The sequence below is a fragment of the Ictidomys tridecemlineatus genome, chromosome 2 (assembly GCF_052094955.1).
Source record: "Ictidomys tridecemlineatus isolate mIctTri1 chromosome 2, mIctTri1.hap1, whole genome shotgun sequence".
NCBI classification, from domain to species: domain Eukaryota; kingdom Metazoa; phylum Chordata; class Mammalia; order Rodentia; family Sciuridae; genus Ictidomys; species Ictidomys tridecemlineatus.
In genome coordinates, this window is record NC_135478.1 from 152170656 (window position 1) to 152188084 (window position 17429).

Below are 17429 nucleotides of genomic sequence, written 5' to 3' on the forward strand. Positions count from 1 at the left end.
AAAGGCAGAAGAGCTGTAGAGTAATGTTGAAGGTGGAAGAAACCAAACTCAAATTGTGAGGTTAAAGTGTGTGTGTGTGATTTATTATTGGTTTCTTCACAGGTTGTGTGTGTGTGTGTGTGTGTGTGTGTGTTTTAAAGTAAAATTTAACTTCGACTTCCCAATAAATCTCACAAAATGGACAATACATTTAGACTTGCCTTTGAGTCACCATAATTTGTGTGGGGTGAGTAGGCAGATCTTCCCTTCTGTGACTCAGTTAATCCTTTTTGTATTTTATCTGCTTTGTTCATGAGACTTTCCTGCTTGTAAAATGCTTTCCTTTTCATGTTGCACCATTTGTGTTGTCTGTAGAGAAAAACATAATTCAGGATTCCTCATTAGGCAAAACAAGTCTTGACTAAAGTTGAGGAGTCCTGAAAACCAGGGTTTTTGCATTGTAGCTAGTTATCTTCCTGTATTTTTTTCCCCCTAACTGGTCTAGCAACTTACATTGCAGCCCCATTGGTTGTTTTCTCTGGTTGAATTTGACCTTGTCAAATCATTTGCCTGTAGCTGTTATGGGCCGAACATGCAAATACTTGTGATTGCCCAACACTTGTGCCTTTGGTGCTGACTGTAAATTTGTTTTACTCTTATGTTGCTATTGAGGGAAGTGAGCAGCTTATCTCTTCTGCTTGCTCTACCTCTCCACATGTTGACTACAGTGAGCAAACACTGCAAATGCTTTACTCATCATAGTGTGCCGTGGATTTATATATAACTATGAAATCTTTTGTACTCTCTCTTATTTTTTTCATTAGAGAAGAGAATGTGTGATGAAAACTTTTGGAGATCAGGAGAAGTCTGATGCCTATTTCAATCCGTTAAAATACTATTTATCTGTAGTACAGTAGAGAGAATATTTCTCTGTAAGTTTGTCAATTAATGGGTGTGTGACTCAGAGTAAGTCAAGCAAACTAAGTCTCTTGTTTCTAAGATGGAATATTTATATTCTATCATGAAAATCAATAGTGAGGTAAGATATCCATTTTTATTTTTTTGCAACAAGCCTCTTCTGACCATTGTCAGAGTAGTGTTCTTTCTACATTGAGATGTCTACTCAATCTGCAGAGCACTTTGGTCACATCTTAGACAATATTCAATACATCACTTTAGTTGGGGAAGAAGATAATGTCCTATCAGAGGGAGTATTTGAAGATACAAAGAAATCTGAGTAAATCAAGAATCTATCACATCAAAAACATGAAAAGAACATATCTCTAAATCTGTTTTTAGAATGTTAAATCATTTAGTCATAAACTGAATTCTGGGAGAAGTGTCAGAAGAGAACTTGGTGCCAGTCCCTCATTGTGGCTGTCAGAGACCTTCCCAGGTAGTTTCTTTCCTTTTGGAGAAGACGCTTACTGCTCTTTCTTGTCATCAGTAAGTTACTCTTAGCCTCAAGTTAGCATCAGTATTTTCTTTCCTCTACTACTTCAAGTTAATCACATATTTTGAAACAGCACCTGTTGAAACATTCGAATTCCCCCATGGTTTTTGGCACATAACTCCTTAAGGAAAAAAAAATGTCTCCTAGACCTATTCTGGTCTACTTCGATATCTTAAATGAGGTTAACTTTAAAATCCTCAGCAAATTCAACTAATCAGCCATTGGGTATTCCTTCTGCTGTTGTTTATATAATACTTTCATTTACAAAGTGCTTTCACACACATTCTTATTTCTCTGTGTTCATAACTCTGGAATAAGGTAGGTATTTTTTTCTCTTGTGGATTCAGAGGCAAGTAACTGAGCTTTCCTGTTTGCCTCTGCATCCTGTTCGCCTGTGCAGTCAACATCTGTGAAGCAGAGTTACATAGAGGATGCTCAGTAGGGCTCTCTGATCACACAGCCAGCTGTCAGGATGGTGCTGTATCGAAACTTTGTAGCAGAAAGACAAGATGCCTTAAATGGACAACCTGGAAGTTTAATTTGTACTCTTCTCATCCAGTAGAAGGTAGCATTTTTGATTCTGGAAAATTTGAACAGTTTCTGAGGGAGAAGATTGCAATAAATTATTGTTTTTAAACAATTAAAAAACCCAACACGATGAGCATTTGGAACATAGAGGACTTGTGGCCACAGTCCTGATCACTTTGTCCATCCCATGCAGTCTCTTCTCATCTCTGTTCTAGTGTGCACCTTGGAGGCTGCCCTCTGTGGACTTTGATCCCTGGGATTCCCTCGTCCTCTAGCTTGGGTCTGGGTGTAGTCAGCGGGAGCCAGGAGGAGAGAGGTCCTTCTCCTTACTGGGGTGTGGGTGGTGACAGTGAGCAGCTATTAACAGCAGTTCCCACTGGGCAGTTCCTTCTGCCATCTTCAGCCTCCTGTGGAGCTCCATCTCCCTGTTTCTCTGGCCTCCACCTGTTAAATGTTTTATAAGCTGTGAAAGTCCCCATGTGCTGTAGCATGTCCCAGTGGTATGTGAACTTTGCCCACACATCTCTGATAGGCTCTTTTCTGAGAGAACTTTTGGCCGATACAGGAGCCCAGGTAAGAGCAGTGATGGAGAATGTGATGGTGGACTGTGTAGCTGGGATGTGAAGAAGCCAAGGAATGGAGTGGGCATTGGGCGTGGTCAAGGTAAGGAAGCAGCCTGATCCCTGAAGTTCATGTGGAAGATGGGGGAGAGGCAAGGAAGGGCCTGGCCTTGAAAGTGATGCTAAGACCCAGGGAGGGTCCTGAGAGGTCTCTGGACCTCTGGTCAGAAGCTGGTTGTGTTAGGACATGACCTGAGCTCCATTCCTATGTCATTCCTATGCAGAGCCTTGGAAGAGTAGTGTTCAGAATCAGAGAAGCAGTTCATGAGGGATCTGCGTGCCTTTGTATGGTCTCTTTTTCTGCCCCTGCCTTTTTCTCAGGCACCTAAGCATTGCCAGCTTGTACACAGGAGTTCTAAAACCTTGATGTGGTACTTTGATCTTGCTAATTTTTGTCACAGTATATTGAGCATGTTCTAAAATGCCTGCCAAAACTGTATTCACAAGGTAACAAACGGTTGAATAGAATAATTACACCTTTGGATCCTTTGCCCATGGGTGCTGGTGATGGGTGTGTCAGTGAGATAAAAAACATACTTCATGATTTTGGTACTCAGCCAAATCATCTCCTATACTAATCTTGCCATGAAGCAGGATCACAGTTAGCAATTTTATTTGTCTGTGAGTTCCTTTTAGATTGAAATCTCAGGCCAGGTTGAAACTACTTCCCAGCTTTTGTGAGTAATATTAGGATAGTAAAGGCTGGATACTTCATTTTAACAAATGGAACATTTGAAGACAAACACATTTTCTGTTGTTAACAGTTTTTTGTTTTTTTTTTAAAAATAAGAGTTCTCTAAGAGGAAAAATCAACTCTGGAATGTTTTTCTCCCTCTTTCTGGGTTTTTGTATGTGTATGTATCAGCATGGATGTGTGTGTGAGGGAGTCCACGGTGTGACTTCACACATTTGAGACAAATAACAATGAATCACGTTATCCAGGCTTAAAGCATGTGGATCCTTTGGTGCTGCTTCATTTTCCCTTCTTTATGGTCATTTCTCCAGTCAAGCTGGATGGCTGGGTACCCAGAGAAGACAAGCTACCGGGTACATAGAGGGGAGGGGCTAGAGGTGCCAGGAACGGGGTGGAGCCTTATCTAGATAAAGTCTTCCTCAAGTGGCCATGCTTGAGCATCACCTGTTAGCAGGGAAGAGGAGAATGGTGGGAGAGTCCGTGTCCTACTTGGGGTATGGAGAGGAGCTCTGTGTGGAGAAAGGTGGTAGTGGGCTGTCTCAGACCTGGGGCAAGAATGGTTCTTGCTAATCTAGCTTGTTTTCACCTCTAGTCTAGAGTGAAAATTGTCCCTAGCCCCCTACCTGGGAGGGAAGCCCTTTCTGATCTTAGCATCTCCTGCTCTGGGTTCAGTCCTGAGAAATCTCTGGTGAAGCTTTATCCTGGCGTTTGACGATTCACCTCCTTACTCACTTCCCTTGGGTGAGCCCCTCTTCACTCTGGGTTTGGTTGCTTTTGGCTTTGCCATTCCTGTCGTCCCGTTCTCCCTGAAGGCCTTTCTGGAGGGCTGTTCTCCCATGCCTCTTCTCTGAATCAGCACACCCTATTGTTGCACTCATTGTTTAACAGCACGGCCCTTCCATTTCTTCACTCTTGTGTCTGTCAGTTTACCTGGCCCTGGCTGAGGTCTCTGTTTCATGGGCGACAAGGTGCTAGATGCCTGTCGTGGGAGTTTGGATCCCTGGCAGCCACCTTTGCATATTAAGACTCTCACAGAAGCCCTCTCCCAACCCAACCTCTTTCTTAAAATTTTCCAAGACTATTTAAATCCCCATGAAGAGGAACTGCTACAGGGGCTTGAGGAACCACTGTCTAACTGTTGTGCATTAGGGAATCGAATGCTGTGCACTGACTGCTAATTAGCATTATGTTTTCAAATCTACTTGTTTTAAACAGAGACTTCTGCCTTGGATAAAGGATATACACACAGGAAGATATTGCTCCAGTGAGAAGTAAGATTGTGAAATTCAAAACCAGTTTCATTTCTTAATGACTGTAATAAACATTGGTTTTTCTATTTAAGCAATTAGCTTTGGGAATTCCAGGCTAACCCTAAGACCAAGTAAAGTGGACTAATGTTTTTGTTAATTGTTCCTGTCACTGCAGAGAGCATCCTGTGATGTAGCACCTGTCCGTCGCAGACTACCCTGCTGTCTGCTGCAGCCACCTTTTCTGATATCCTTTCTTTCTTCTAAAGTCTCTTTTGGGCACCTACTATCTAATGGTCTAGGTTTTGCTGCAGTGAGACAAAAAATCTTTGTGGCTGAACATAACAAAAAAGTTTATTTCTTGTTTACAAAGAGAAAGCTTTGCATGGGAGTGCTGTCCAGGGTAGTTGTCCTCCAGGTATGAGCTCTGCTTCTATCTTATGACAATTCCATGTCCACATTTTTTTTCATAGTGACTGCAGGATGTGAAAAAAGAGTAGAGAATTGCACAGAGGCTTTAAAATGCTCTGCCTGAAATTGCTTCTGTTCATATTTCATTGGTCAAAGCCAGTCACGTGGCCTCGCTCAGTTAAGACACTGGGAGCGTCATCCTTCCAGACCCTTGAAGAAAACAAGCACAAGTGTTAGTGACATCTACCTTGGTCATTAGATGCTGAGAATATAGAAATGAATAAAGGCCTGACCCTGGTCCTCAGAGATTCAAAGTGGGTGAGGCGAACATGTTGATAGTAACAAGTAATTTTTACAACATTGCATAAATTACAAAAATACCTGGTGCAGTGGCTACTGTGACAGAACCAAAATACCCCAGGAGCACAAAGGTGTAGAATCTACCTCCCTATACTTGGGGACAAGAGGAAAAGCTCAGTGTGGAGGTGACATCAGAAGTGAGGTTGGTTTGTTTACCAGGTTCAGCTCAATGCTGCCTTGGTGAGGGGGTTATCTGACTTGTTTTATATGTCGCATAGCATCTAAACCAATAATAGTTCTAAGAAATAGGCTTACCTGTTCTTCGAGACCTCAAGAAAGAAATGAGAGCAAACCGTCAGTAATGGAACAGACCTGCTGGTTCAAATGAAATGCAGCACACAAGTTGTCGTTTTAATGAAGACTTGCTAAAAATACTTTACTGAGCAGTTATGCTACTGACAGTTCTTTGATCTCAAAAATTAAACTTGCTGGTACTCTATGAGAAGAACAAAGCCAAGTGTAGAATAACAACCAAAGTTCGTCGTTAGGTGACGGAGGTTGCACAGGCAGTACTGTGACTTGTCCAGAATTCTGACATGTTTTTTGTTGAGCATAGATGTGCGTGGTGTGTTAACCCTGCAGGGAATGTCCTTTGTCAACAAAGGTGACAGTCTTTTCCTCAGCTGTGTTCTTGTCCTCCACACTGCTATGGTCCCACTGGCTTTCTTGACCGTCTTGTCATGCTCTCTCCTCAGGGCCTTGGCACCTCCTGTTTCTCAATCTTAAGCCCTTTTTTTCTAGATTCCCACTCACTTGCTACAGATCTTTGTTCAAAGGCTATTGTCTCAGTGAGGTCCCTTGGCCACCCTGTTTTAAGATTACAACATCGACCTCCTTCCCATGTCTGGTTCCTCTACCACCTTGAACATAAATGAGAATGTGCTCATAATTGTTCAAGATCAGTCTTCCCCCACTAGTGTATAACCTTGTTTTAGTCAGCATTTTTGGTGCTGTGGCCAAAAGACCTGACAAGAACAATTTTAGGAAGGAAAAGTTTAGTTGGGGACTCACAGTTTCAGTCTCAGTCCATAGACAGCCTGCTCCATTCCTTGGGGCTTGAGGTGAGGCAGAACATCATGGTGGAAGAGTGTGACATAGGAAAGTGTCTCACGTGATGATCAGGAAGCTGAGAGAGAGACTAAGTTCAGCTCATCAAATATATACCCCAAAGGCACGCCCCCATAGACTCACCTTCTCTAGCCACACTCTACCAGCCTACAGTTGCCGCTCAGTTAATCCCTGACAGGGGATTAATTCACTGATTGGGTTAAAGCTCTCATAACCCAATCATTTAGCTTCTGAATGTTGCATTGTCTCATTCAATGAGCTTTTGGGGGACACCTAATATCTAAACCATAAAAACCTACTCCTATGCCACCAGAATAAAGCACCATTCTTTATAATTCAGTAATTTTATAATGAAGTTAATTTAATTTATTAAAAATGTAGTACATGGCCCTTATTGAGCTTTGCATTAACATTTGGAAATAACTTTTATGCAATATATGTGTGTGGGGGTGTGTACATGATTTTTTTTTTTTTTGATAGAACAAAGGTGAGATAGTTATGTGGCCATGGAAGACACCATCAGAGTGGAGAGAGAGACTAAGCAGACATTATCAATTGACAAAAGCACTTCTTTAGACAGATCAGTCTGGTGGGTGGTGTGCAGGATGAGAGGTGGGAAGTCTTGGAGGTCACATAGGGTGGTGGTCCAGCTGACAGACAGGGCCTGTTTTTAAGATGGAGCATTGGGAATGAGATGCCAGAGTTTGGGATGAAAAGGAAGTGAGAACTTAATAATTTGCTTTTGAAAATCAGTGGGTACACAAAAAATCAGTTCCTGGTCTTGAGAGGATTTTAACTCTGTCAGAAATATGACCAAAGGTGGTCTGTGTTCTATGTAGAAAATCTCCTAGATTCCCAAGACTCTTAAGAAATTATGTGCAAGATTGTGTGTGTGTATGTGTGTGTGTGGTGTTTGTATGAAAAATCATCTTAATTATATAAATTACCTTCTGCAAGAGAAAGAGAGGGAAAGGAGATGCTTTCTATGTGGCTTTTAGGAGACATGTTTTAAATTTTCAGTGCTTTGGTTCAGGGATGGAGAACAGGACGGCAGTCTGCAGCCATCCTAGCGGCTCTGTGCACTGTAGTTGGTATTGCTTTGTGGCCTCCAAGCAGATGGAAATGGATGCCCCACCCCCTGCCCTTGTCCTCACACAGCCACTGGTCTGCCAGGGGCCAGGTCTCCCCCTTCAGGGCCGGATAAGCACAGTGCCAGCTGCCCTCAAGGCCAGCCTTGAGTGAGGTGGAGGGAGATAAGGTGGAAGATAGCCGTGTGGGAAGCCAGGAAGCTGACTGGAAATAAAGGAGGTGTTTATTCCCATTGTCCACTCCTGACTTTCCCACTTCTTAAATTTCTATGTGTTTTGGGTCCAGGGAATTGTGTCTTAATGATACTCATAGCTGCTTTTCCCAGGAGCCTCCAGTGGAACACTGTGAACTTCTGTAGCTGACCACGTGAGACTCCCCACTGTCTTGAAACTGAAAAGAACAATAAATACCACTATTCCTTCTTGCACTCATAAATTTTATAAGAGCTGTTTGATTCTCTCCAAGTAAGTTGAGGACTTGGCTCATTTATAGGACACACATGCCCCTATCCACCTCCAGGCTGCACCCACGTCCCTCTGCTCCTGCCCCTTGGGTAACTGACTCCTTCCTGGTGCTGGGTGTGGTGGAGGCTCTTGGGGTTTGGGATGAATCAGTCAGGGGTCTTAGTTGAAAACAAGAGAAATGAACTCTGAAATTGCTAGAAGGGTATTGGGATGCAAGTCAGTTTGCAGAAGGAAGGAGGCGGGACCTGAAACTTCAAAAGGGGCAGGAATGAAGGGCATAATTCTGTAGGGGAGAAGACACAGTTGAAGAGATTCCAGATACAGATGCTGGAACCAGCCAGCTAGGGGTTCACTGCCATTTACCAACTAAATGACCATGGACAGGTGACCTCTGTGCTGCAAAAGATAGTCATGAATAATAAATATTTGTAAAAAAAAAAAGTGCTTAGAACAGTGAGTGGCAAAAGGCAGTATGTCAATTTTTAATAAGTACATACTTCTGATTCAGCTTGTGAGTATACAGATGGTCCCTAATTTAGGATGCTTTGACTCAAGATTTTTCAACTTCATGAACCCATGAAAGTGAACCTCTCTTAGCAGAAACTATACTTTAAATATTGAATTTTGCTCTTTTCCTGGGCTAGTGGTATGCAACATGAAGCTCTCTTGTGATGCTGGCAGCAGTATTGTAGCATCCAATCAGTCACAAGATCCCTGGAGGATAAGTGACAGTCTGAAGTGTGCTGTGTTGCTAAGCTATGATGTTCGATTGATTAGGTGTGTTCAATGCACTTTTTGACTAATGATATTTTCAATTTAGATGAGTTTATTACATAGGGTATGTATGGACATATGTATGTTGGTAGATGTTGCTAAATAAATGCCAGGTTGCACTCTAGGCTACAGGTGTCCCCTCCACACACCACTCTTTTCTGCTTGCAGTGGCTCTCCCTTATTGCCAATCTCTGCATAAGGACCGAGTTTCAGTCCTTCGTGGTTCTCTTAAAAGTATCATTTATGAGACATCATTATTAATAATAAAGGACACATAAAAGTTCTTGGTTACTACTTTTTTTCTTTTTCTTTCTTTCCTTTTTTTTTTTTTTGTACCAGAGATTGAACTCAGGGGCACTTAACCACTGAGTCACATTCCCCACTCTTTTCATGTTTTATTTAGAGATAGGGTCTTGCTAAGATGCTGAGGCTGAACTTGAGATCCTCCTGCCTCAGCCTCCTGAGCCACTGGATTACAGGCATATGCCACTGCGCCCAACAGTTGCTACTCTATTTTACCTTGCCACCTTTATAGATAGTATAGTCAATTTTTTTCTACCATCTGTGTGTCATTCTTCTTGATACTGTTTTTATGATCATTGTTAACATCCTTTTTCTCTTTCCTCCTGTTATTTTGCTAAGTGAGAAATAGACAGTGCAAACTCCTATAGAAGATAAATTATCCTACCTCTATAATAGTTTTTAGAAACTCTTCTCTTTTTAAAATTGCAACATAAGCATTTAGAAATATAAAAGAACAGGCACTTCTGCAAAATGTTCTTTTCCTTCAGTTTCCTTTCAGAAAATTACATCTATCCATTCTTTTGTATTGAAATAGTCTTTTCTTTAAGGAAAGATTATTAGTAGTGTTGGTTATTCAGGCAAACCCAAAATATAGAAAATTTACTTAAAAATATTTGACTGGTATGTAGCCCATGTGTTGAATTGCTGTTTGTGTCTCAAGGTTGGTTAGCTGCCCTTCTCCCCCACCTGGCACACACCTAGAATATCTAGGCATATAGTCATTCGGATCATCCTGACTTTAGATATGTTAAGTTCCTAAATATTTATTTATTGAATATTTTCAAGATTTAAAGCATATTTTAAAAAGTGACAGTTTTTTTCATTGAAACTTTAACATGAGAATTATAGAATCACCATAATACAATGCTAATATTTAATAGGGCCATGTATCTATATTGCATAACTTGATGAGCTCAGAGTGTAATTTTTGCTGGCAGGCATAAGGGGTTAATTAAAAGCATTTTGTTTCCATTCTGTATGTCTGTGTGTATGTTTTTGTGATCTGGGTAATCATATAAAATATACTTCTTGTGGTGTGGGTTGCAGTTATGAAAAGGTTTGAAAGCTAGTAATTGAAGAAAACAGTTACAGCATCTTCCAATGTCTCTGCACACTATGTAGCCAGTTGCTCTCTCAAGCATGGAAAGCGTGAGAAAGGCAGAGAGAAGGTGGTTAAAGATTTAATGTATCACTTGATGCTTAATAGGACAGTAATTGTGTAGAGATGTTTGTTGTCCAGCTTGAGATACACAGGACTTAAGTGAGGGTTGTGTGAAAAGAGTTGACTACCATGAGTCATGGAATTAATTTATAATTGGAACCCTTTCAAAAACACATTTCCCATGTGTGTCAAATCTTGTCAGTAATAAGAAATGGGGATGGCTGCTGAAAACCTTTTGTTGGCATTGAATCTGTACTTCAGAAATGTGGGTGAGAGTGGAGGGAGAAAGTGCTTTTCCAAGAGAAAGGAAAGTCCTGTTGTCTGAAGTTGGAATAGTGCTCATTTTTACCTTCATATCAGGGCTTTATTTGTACTGATGACTTCTGTGCTGTATTTAAGTACACATTTGTAACAAAAAACATGGGTACATACTTGTGCTAATTAACTCCTGGAGCTTCGTGTGCTCATGGTTAGGGTTCTGGCACTGCCATTTACAAACCTCACTGAAGTGAAGAAGTAGGTTTGGCAAGTACTAAATCTCCACGTGGCAACAGGCATTGCAATCAGGCAATGTTAGGGCCTTGTAACAGAACTATCAGCCTGGAGGCTTTAGTTATTATTTAGTTGGTTTTGGAGATAACCATTTGCAACCAAATTTGGAATTTCAGAATCCTTCAAATACAGTTTTTTAATTTCTTTCCTTCTTTTTTTTGGTTTTTGAATCCAGGGGCACTTGACCTCTGAGCTACATTCCCAGTCTTTATTTTATTATTATTTGAAATTCTGTCACAGACTCTAAGTTGCCCAGGCTGGCCTCAAACTTTCAATCCTTCAGCCTCTGCCTTCCGAGTTGGAATTACAGGCATGCGCAGTCACACCCAGATTTGTTTTTGTTTTTTAATTATGGTTTAAAAAAACATAAAATATAACATTTTAACCATTTTTTCAGTGTACAGTTCAGTACCATGAAGTACATTTACATTGTCGGGTACCCTTTCTCTAAAATCATAGGTTTAAAGCCAGATGGGTATAAAAACTTTGTTATAAGTATGCCTAGGATTTTAATAATAGTAGAGTGTTCTAAATTTTCCCATTACAAGGGTCTTCTAACTCATGACTTTTAAATATGTTATAGATACAGAAAGAAATCCTTGGTAACCTGTTCATTGTGGCCCCTTTTCTGAATGTATTTTTTTTTTTCTGGAAAGTTCTTGGTCAGCTGAATATTTCCTGGAACTATTTTTGTTTCAAGGAACTCAACATAATATCAAACTCAAAAGGGTGCAGACATACAAGCTTCTATAGGCCTTCTGCCCTGGAGAGGAGCATATCTCTTAGAAGAAAAAGGGACTCAATCATTCAGCTTTTATCTTCCATATATGAGTTTTAAAATAGTTTCCACTCTAGCTTAGGAACTGCTTAAACACAACTGCACTGGTGATTTGATCTTATCCCCAGTGAAAGATTTGTGTGGGAAAATAGTTAATTGCACATGTATTTCAGGGATGATGATGATCATCATCTCCTTCTCCTCCTCCTCTTCCTCCTCTTCCTCTTTCTCCTCCTCCTCCTCCTCTTCCTCTTCCTCCTCCTCCTCTTCCTCCTCCTTTTTTTAGAACCAGGGATTGAACTCAGGACCACTTGACCACTGAGCCACATCCCCAGCCCTATTTTATATTTTATATTGTCAAAACTGACTGTTTACAGGTTCTCACTGAGTTGCTTCGCACCTAAGTTGTTGAGGCTGGCTTTGAACTCAAAATCCTCCTGCCTCAGCCTCCCAAGCCAATGGGATTACAGGAGTGTACCACCACGCCTGGCTGTATTTCAAGAATCTTTAAAAACCTCTTTCCTCCCATGGGTTGCTAACTTTGTCTGTCTGCATGTTATAACTTTGGCACACTGACTTGTACCCTACTGGAGGTTTGGCATGCAGGAACCAGGAAGGAATATGATGGACAGTGTAGACTGTGAAGGAGGGAACAAGTGTAAATTCTTGCTCATGGCTATAATGAAACCAGTGTCTTATATGTAAGGATCACAATTAATTAAAATATTGATGTGTAGTTTGCATATCCAAGAGTGAGTAGTCAATGCAGTACCTGTACTCTGCAGCAGAGGGGGGGTTTAGAGTCTACTAGCAATATATTGACTATGTGCTTTCATAGCTGTCAGTCATGATTCATTGCATATCTTACACTCATCCTTTTCAAGCCGAGGTAGAACTTGGTTTGCACAAATAATTAAATGGGAACCCAGACAGTGAAATTATTGATATTTGTCTTTGAGATATTTCTTCCTGAATCGTTTTGTTTAGATGTTGTCAAAACTGACTGTTTACAGGTCAATAGCAGGAGAAAGTCATCCGAAATGCTTTAGCAAATTGGTCACAGAGCAGACACTGAGGTTATTAGAACAGGAATTTTGGACAGAGCTCAATTTGTATCCAGGACGGGCCCCTTGGAAATAGAGGGACTGCTCCATATCTTCCCGCTCTGATGTTTCTGTTGGATTTTCTCCATATTTCTTTTCCTTCTTGGAGGGATCCCTCCATGTTCCATGGTCTCCTTTATACTCAGGTCTCATTGGGGCAGGCAGAGTGACTAAATGGACTCCATTGAGCAGAAGGAACATGAATAGACTCATCCTCTCCAGCAGCAGCTTTAACCTTGTCCTGCTTGGAGTTGTCTCTCTCTTTCCCATCCATGAATACATTCAGAGTTCACTTAAGTTCAGATTTCTTTCTGACTGTAGACATGGTCTTAATCTTTTATGTATGAAGAGTAGCCATTTCATTGTGAATATTTCTTCATAGGGATGGGGGTAGGATGGTGGTGAGTGTGGAGATTTTATGTTGTTTTATAGCTTTTTTTTTTTCTTTTGGTACCGGGGATTGAACCCAGGGATGTTTAATCATTGAGGCACATCCCCAACCCTTTTTATATTTTATTTAGGGACAAGGTCTTGCTAAATTGCTTAGGACCTCACTAAGTTGTTGAGGCTGGCTTTGCACTCATGATCCTTCTGCCTCAGCCTTTTGAGCCATTGAGATTACAGGCATGTACCACTGTGCCTGGCTGTTTTATAGCTTTTATTCTTAGTTATAAGGGTAAATATATTTGTTATAGAAATCTACCTAGGAGCCCAGTACATAAAGCCCATTATGTTATCATTTTTGGTATATATTCTTTTCTATTTAGTTTTTTTTTTTGTTTCTTAGATGAGTTCTCATCTCACTTTTGTTGCCTAAGCTAGTCTCAAACTCCTGGGTTCAGGTGATCCTGCCTGAAGTATAGTTGATTTTATGCTGTGTCTTCACTTTACTTTTATATTTTATTTTTCACCAGAATAATTTCATGTGTCACAGCTCACTAAAGCATGTATAAGAGCTGCATGTTTTATCCTGTACCCAGGTGAAGGTGGAGGAAGGGATGGGGCCTGGAACTGCAGGTTATAAAACCCTTTGAGTAGCAAACATACCCCAGCAAGAGGTCTCCTCATGCCTCTTGTGTTGGCTGAGTCCTTGGTCTTCTGCTTTTGGAATGTAGGGTACCATAATAACTTTAGGTCTTTCATCTGGAGACAGAGAATCCATCAAGATAGCATATTTGAAAGGGGCTCCTTTTTAAAAACAGGGTTGTGACTTACTCTAGCTGGGCTAAATTAAGTTAGGAAAGAAATTATGTTTGTTATTTCATTTTATTCAGATAGAAAGCAGGAATACAGTTGCAGGTGTTCACAGTGAAGCTTAATTATTCAGAGTTCTAAAATGGGATGCCTTATGTGGTGCTAAGAATCGAACCCAGTGCCTCACACATGCTAGGCAAGCACTCTACTGAGCCACAAACCCAGCCCACAGTTACTCTTTTTTTTTTTTTTATTTGAGAGAGAGAGAGAGAGAGAGAGAGAGAAATTTTTAATATTTATTTTTTAGTTATCGGCGGACACAACATCTTTGTTTGTATGTGGTGCTGAGGATCGAACCCGGGCTGCACACTTGCCAGGCGAGCGCGCTACCGCTTGAGCCACATCCCCAGCCCCCCACAGTTACTCTTAAAGAGGAGTGAATACAAAAATCTTTGAGCTGCTTTCGGGTCATTTACTGGAACACATGTAAACTGGAATCAGAATGTGGTTTTCTTTTTAGATGGTGAAAGAAAATAGAAGAGGTAAAATGTGTCCAGAAAGTTGGAGGTAATCACAGGTGGCTTCAGTCTGAGGATTTGGTAACTCTGGTGTTGACCTCTTTACCATTTTTCCTTTTGGTTGCAGAGTGACCTGCTTTGGGAACCTGGTTTTTCTTTACTTCTTCAACCAAGAAAGTAGGAGGCAACTTCATATCTAAACCTGACTAATATATATACTGACAAGTATATATATATATATATATATATATATGGTAAACAGGCCAGTAAGAAGATGTTTGGAGGACTAAAATATTTTGCAATTGTCAAATGCAAATGTTTAAACATTGAAACAGCCTTGTAATTTACTGTTTTCTATTAGCAGCAGTAAATGAGCTTTCAGATGATAATGGGTGTTTAGCTAAATAATTAAATAAATACATTTTATAGATTCCTGGGTCAGATGTGTTTGAGAAATGCCGAAAAATAGGTCTATTTGCCTTAACTTTTAACATGACTATGTGCATTTTTCATCCTTAAGAAGGGAAAATAGAATAAGCAACATCTTCAAGATTCTCTTTGCCTATATAATCCTTTTCAGCAAGACCTTTATGAATATCTTGAGGGATATTTGATTTTGGGGGTGGAGTCTGGAATTTGTGTGGTCCAAAGGCCTGCAGGTGAGTCTGATGCTGCTGATCCACAGACCACACTCAGGAAGGTAGTAGGTGGATTACTGCCACCTGGAGATTAGCTGAGATGAGCTCCAGGAAGGTGTTAGGTGGCTTTATTCACATTCCAGGAGTCTTAAGGGAGGTTCCTAATGAGCAGGGAGAACAGAATGGCAGTTGGTGATGTCTGCTACCCTGGCAGGGGAATTTTCAGAGGGGACCAGAAATCCCCTTGAATTCCAGGATATCCACATACTACGGTGACCTGCAGAGTATGGGCTGCAGAGACCACTGTGATGTTTGCTGGCCCTGTAGTAAGTCTTTGTACCAGAGTGGAGGTGCAGGGAGGAGGAGGGGGAAATGATTTGACAAAAGCCTCTGTGATGACTTATTAGGAAAAAAAAATAAAGGATGTCCAGACAGGTTAGAAGAAATAATACAGTGAGTAGATGAGAAAGAAGGTGATTTGGTGGAGGCAGAAGGAAATGTAAACCAACATCAAGGAGCTAGGAAGGGTTAGGATAAACAGATGGCCTCTAACTCACTATTGTTCAGCTTTAGATTGTCTTGACTTTATGCATTCAGTAGAAACCATACTTTTTTAGATTTGGATCTTTTCCTGGGATAGCTTTATGTGGTACAGTGTTCTCTTGAGATGCTGGGCAGCTGCAGTTAACAGCAGCTCTCAGTTCACCAAGCAATCAGGAAGGGAAGCAACCAGGAGTGTAGAGCGTACTGTGTTGCCAAGCTAGGATGTTCGGGAGGTTAGGTGTATCAGATGTATTTTCAACTTAGGATGAGCTAAGCATGACATAACCCTATCAGAAGTCAAGGAGCAGCCACAGTCAGGGCAAGAAAGTTGTCGGCATCAAAGCAGTACAATACCCACCAGGCTCTTTCCATTATAGAGAAGGGGCTTCTACAGAAAGGACCATATTTATGAATCCTGAACTTTGTGGAATCTGATTTCAGCAAATAAAGAGAAGTGATAGGTGTCATAGCGGGAAACATTAAACATAGCTGAATACAGCACAAGATGGGAATGAAATTTCAATTCTCTAGTATTGCTGCTCAAATGTATTAGAAAAGTAGAAAGAAGTGAAAGAGACCAACGTGGCTATATAGTAAACTTTTGTAGAAACTTAGATTTTAAGAGCATATGCAGGGGTTGGGGATATAGCTCAGTTGGTAGAGTGCTTGCCTTGCATGTACAAGGCCCTGGGTTTAATCCCCAGTACTATAAAAAAAAAAGACAGAAAAAAAAAAGGAGGGAAGGAAGGAAGGAAGGAAAGAAGGAAGGAAGGAAGGAAGAAGGAGGAGGAGGAGGAGGAGGAGAAGAAGAAGAAGAAGAAGAAGAAGAAGAAATAATAATAATAATAATAATAATGCAGCAAGCATGAAGAAGGAGGGTCATGTGACCCAGAATAAGGTTTCACAAGCCTATAAGTCTTAAGTGCCTGCTAACTGGGGTCTTGTGAAATAAGTGAAGAACAGTAAAGCTAACAATTTTATCTGTGATTAGCACAAAAAGAAAGAAGGCATAAGCCTCCTTCTTGTGGCAGAGTTAGATGTTAACCAATGAGAGACACTAGCCTTATCTTTGTCAAGAGGATAATTTTTTCTAAACAACAGTTGTACCAGATAGAAATAAAGTTTCTAACCATTGATATAATCTCAAAGGAACTAGAAATAAATGAACTTCCATGATACCAAGGGTTTGCATGTGGGATTATAGCAATGCTGTTTGGATTAATCACAGAATTACAGAGGATTGGTGTCATAACCCTGGAAGAGTGGGTGTTGTGAATTTTTAAAGTTGTATATATGAAGTGGTAGACTGGTAGTTTAATTTTGAGCATCTTGAATTCTAAAATGAATTCTTAAGTAAAATACTCAAGAGCCCGGGGAAGATACATAACCAGGAGTGGCTATAGATTTGGGAGTGAATTACAGAGTTTTCACTTGTCAGCCTCCAGGTAAAATTTTTGTTTGTATCACAATTGACTGCATCTAGAATTATAAACAGTGATGGTGGCAAGCTGCCATTGGCAGAAATTCATAGCAATTCTGTACCCAATTGGGAAAGTGCCTTGACCCTAAGCACCTTAATAACAAATTAGCTTTTGTTTCCAAGTTAGCCCTTCCAGACTCCCAAGTAAGGGAAATTGGACCTAATCTCATGGGTCAAGTGTGTGAATGAAATAACCCATGTTCAAGAGATGCTTGATGTAAAAGCCCTGGGGAGGTTGTAATTTTCTTTTGCACACATCCTGTTTTCCCTTCTGACCAGGAGAAGCCTTGGGTGAAAAGATTCTATCTTGGTATACAGAGAATTCTGAAAGTGTTCCATGAGCCTATCTTTGTAGCATGACACTCTGCCATGTCCTAGGGATGTGGTTGATAAATAGGATCCTCTCCTCTGAGAAGCTTAGGAGATAGTAAGGGAGACCCTCACTCCTGTATCTGCTCATGGCAAAGTTTG

General features: G+C 40.7%; 1 protein-coding gene across 2 annotated transcripts in view; it reads left to right on the forward strand.

Annotated features, from left to right (window-relative positions):
* Window positions 1-17429, forward strand: part of Rapgef5 (Rap guanine nucleotide exchange factor 5) — a 226736-nt gene that overhangs the window by 9931 nt on the left and 199376 nt on the right. The gene's annotated exons all lie outside the window — the stretch shown is intronic.